The sequence below is a fragment of the Haemaphysalis longicornis genome, unplaced genomic scaffold (genome assembly GCF_048455015.1).
Source record: "Haemaphysalis longicornis isolate Haplotype H1 unplaced genomic scaffold, Haemaphysalis longicornis Haplotype H1 scaffold_12, whole genome shotgun sequence".
In the NCBI taxonomy this organism is placed as follows: Eukaryota; Metazoa; Arthropoda; class Arachnida; order Ixodida; family Ixodidae; genus Haemaphysalis; species Haemaphysalis longicornis.
In genome coordinates, this window is record NW_027526225.1 from 5,650,349 (window position 1) to 5,654,034 (window position 3,686).

Consider the following 3,686-nt stretch of genomic DNA (forward strand, 5'->3'; position numbering starts at 1 on the left):
GAGAACCATACCGCTGCTGTAGTACCGCGCCAATTCCCACATCAGATGTGTCGGTAGTTACTACTACAGGCAAGTCAGGATTAAAGACCTTCACAACCGGAGAACATGTGAGGCACGCTTTCAACTGATCGAAACTGCGCTGAGCATCATCAGACCAACAAAACGTCTGACACTTCCTGAGCATGAGGCGAAGTGGTTCAACTATCTCTGCATAGTTCTTTATGAACTTAGCATAGTATCCTGCAAGACCTAAAAACGATTGCAGTGACTTTATGTCCGTAGGAGCGGGAGCATGAACTATAGCTTTTACTTTGCTCTCCAAAGGTGAGATGCCCTCAGCCGAAATCTTGTGACCCAAAAAATCAAGTTCCCTGACCGAAAAAAGACATTTGTCGTTCAACTTCATGCCACTGTTTGCTATACATGTTAAGACTTCAACCAGGCTCGCGTCATGCTCAGCTTGAGTCTTTCCCCACACAAGAATATCATCAAGATAGCAAACAACATTTTTGCAATTTTTTAAGATCTGAGACATCATTTTTTGAAAAACCGCAGGCGCCGACGCCAGACCAAAACACACCCTCTTAAACCTGAATAAACCTTCATGAGTCACGAAAGTAGTTAAGTCCCTACTGCCCTCTTCCAGCAACAACTGATGATAAGCCGACGCCAAGTCAAGCTTAGAAAAACAAACAGCACCATGAAACATCTGCAACAGCTCTTCAACATGCGGTAAAGGATACCCATCAATGACAATTGCCTTATTCGGTTCCCGGAGGTCCACACACAGCCGAATGTCCCCGTTCTTTTTCCGGACGACGACGAGTGGCGAAACCCACTCCGAGGCGTCGACACGCTCAATGACATCATTGTCCTCGAGGCGTCGCAGCTCGCTGGACACTGGATCACGGAGAGCAAGAGGCAATCTTCGTAGCTTAGATGCAACTGGAGTCACACCTGGCCGCCGTTGGACCTTATGCGAGACGTCTTTGACAAGACCCAACTCGCCGTTGAAGAGATGTTCGAAACCCGGGGGCACGTTCACGGGACACTGCACTGCACACACCGATGCTAGTCGACACGTAAGAGACGCACCGTCGATCTGAATACCCAATTGCTGGATGGCGTCGAGCCCCAAAAGAGATGTCCCTTTGTCGGTGACGTAGAATGTGACGGAGCAAGACCGTTGCAAGACTTGAACAGGAGCTTGGAATGAGCCGCGGATGCCGATACGTTGTTTGGAAAAATTCCACAAGTTGACGGAAGCCTTGGACAGCGCATGCTGTTTACTGAAGTGACGCTTGAAATCTTCGACAGTCATCAACGACACGGATGCTCAGGTATCGACTAAGAGTTGCATGGTCACTCCGCTGACTTTGGCTTGAACGACTAAGTCCTTTCTTGGAGGATTGTTGACGCTGACTTCAGCTTGGACGACTAAGTCCTTTCTAGAAGAAGTGCTGCCTGTTAAGACGGAAGATCTTGCGGGTGCGTTGATCTCCGTGGATGCTGGATGCTCTACAGGTTCCGGTGTCGAAGCGGATCCCGTAGCTTCCTTCGAAGAAACTCGATGCACTGGTGCCGGCTTACGGCACATCGATGCGAAATGTCCCCACTTATTACAAGAGTTGCAGCGCCGATTTCGGGCTGGACAATTTTGAAATGCTGAATTATGCCATTTATTTCCGCATCGTTCGCACAACTGAAGCTTGCCTGCAAACTTCTGCTGAACTGTACCGCGGAACTCTACAGCTGACTGCGGATGGAAACGTCCATCTTGGAGGCCACCATCTTGCCTTCCCGAACCCGGTGGAATGACGTCACGGCCTCCCCGGCTGGCCAGGCCATCTTGAATTCCTGTGCCGCCATCTTGAGCGCGCCGGCCTCCCCGGCGGCCCAAGCCATCTTGATTCTCCACGCCGCCATCTTGAGCGCGGCGGCTTCCCCGACTGTCATCTTCCGCGACGCCACCTTCTCCTCGTCGACCTACTGCTTGTACTTGATGCGAACCGAAGGCTTGATTCGCCAACGACAACGATTCAAAACTCCGACCAATCTCTTCAGCTTTCTCCAAAGACAACTTTTCGCCATGTGCGAGCAGCTTTTCTCTAACCTGGGGGTTAGACGTTCCATGTATGATTTGATCTCGGACGCGCTCCGCGTACGTCAGCCCGAACTTGCAACGTACGGCTTTCTCCTTTAGAGCGGTCACGTATTCTAAAAAACTTTCCCCCCGAAATTGACGACGGCTTGTGAACTCATGTCGTTCAACAAGCGTATTTGTGGACGCAGCGAAGAGCCGGTCCAGCTGCTCCAAAAGTTGGTCGAATTTCGAAATGGCCGGAGCCGAGGATGCGGTCACACTACAGTCGGTCGCGGAGTCGGTCACGATAGGGCTGGTTACATTAGCGTCGGTCACGTTACTGGCGGCGTCCCTCCTTGCTTCGTCCTGCTCCGCCTCAGCAAAATACCTTCGTTGCCCCTCCCTACCCAAAACACTGACGAGCGCCGACGCGCGTCGTCCGTCATTCCAGTCGCTGCCGCCAGCCGCCTCGAGATGGGCCTGAAACAATTTTTTCCAGTTATGCCACGGAATCGGAGGCGGCCCCGGCAATTCGAGGAAAACGGGCAGGTTATCGAAGAGGCCCATGCTGCCAAGCAGGAAGGAGAGAGATGCAGGAGCAGAAGCAGAAGAACGAAGTAGGGCGAGGCCTAAACGACGGTTCGACAAGCGTCAGCACAAAGAACGCTAGGCCTCGCGACGCCAGACGCGCCGGACAGTCACACTCGAGCGAGGTCAAACGCACTCACGTTTTCATTCTGCCGGACCCGTCGACGATGTCGTCGCAGCAGAAGAAAAGCATCCCATCCTCGTCGCCAAAAAGATGTTGTGTCGTGGGCGACGGCGAGCGGCCTCGGCAGCGACGGGAGCGAAGGCCGGCCGCCGGGCCCACCCACAAGCCCAAGAAGAAAGAGTGCGGCCTGCTCGCACCAAGACCAGAGCCCAAAGAGAACGTTTATTGTTGTTCAGCGACTCCAAGTCGGCCATCGCCAACTTCGCCAGGGGCACGGTGTGCAGGACGACGATGCGCATCCTTTCCGGCATCGGGGAGGGAGCTCGCACGAACATCGCAACGACCGTACGGTGGTTCCCGGCCCACATGGGACGGGAGCTCCGCAACGGCCACCGAAACGTCAACGAGGCAGCCGACGCTGCGGCCCGTGATCTCGCCGCGTGCCGGGCCGCGCCAGCGACGGACGCCGACGACGACGAAGACTCGAGCAACGACGAAGAGGACAACGACGCAGAACCCCTGACTACGTACGGTGCGACGCTGTGCTGGTACAGGACAGAGAGGCAGGCCTACCCTCCGCCCCACCCGGGGCTCGTGAGGAGGGAGGCAGTGCTTCTACGACAGTTGCAAACCGGGACGGTGCTAACGCCGGCGCTCGCGCGCCACGTGTGCCCGGACATGTACGAAGACGCGGTGTGTAGTGTTTGTGCGCGTGTGAATGCGGACTTGGCCCACTTGATGTGGGGATGCGACGAGCACGACCCGAGTGACGGGAGGCCGATCCTCCCTCCGGACGTTACGAACTCGATCCGTTCCTCGGAGCGCGAAAGCCAGCTGAGGGCCATCCAGCGGCTCGAGGCTGCCCTGGGCAAGCAACGGCGAAAGGGGAAC

At 55.2% G+C, this 3,686-nt stretch overlaps 1 long non-coding RNA gene across 1 annotated transcript; it reads right to left on the bottom strand.

The window, feature by feature from the left end:
• Window positions 1–529: 529 nt before the first annotated feature.
• Window positions 530–2,995, bottom strand: LOC144162327 (uncharacterized). The gene is made up of 2 exons (XR_013320653.1): window positions 2,812–2,995; window positions 530–2,563 (listed from the first exon to the last, which is right to left on the bottom strand). It is a non-coding gene; the product is annotated as an uncharacterized LOC144162327 (long non-coding RNA).
• Between the last annotated feature and the right edge of the window lie 691 nt (window positions 2,996–3,686).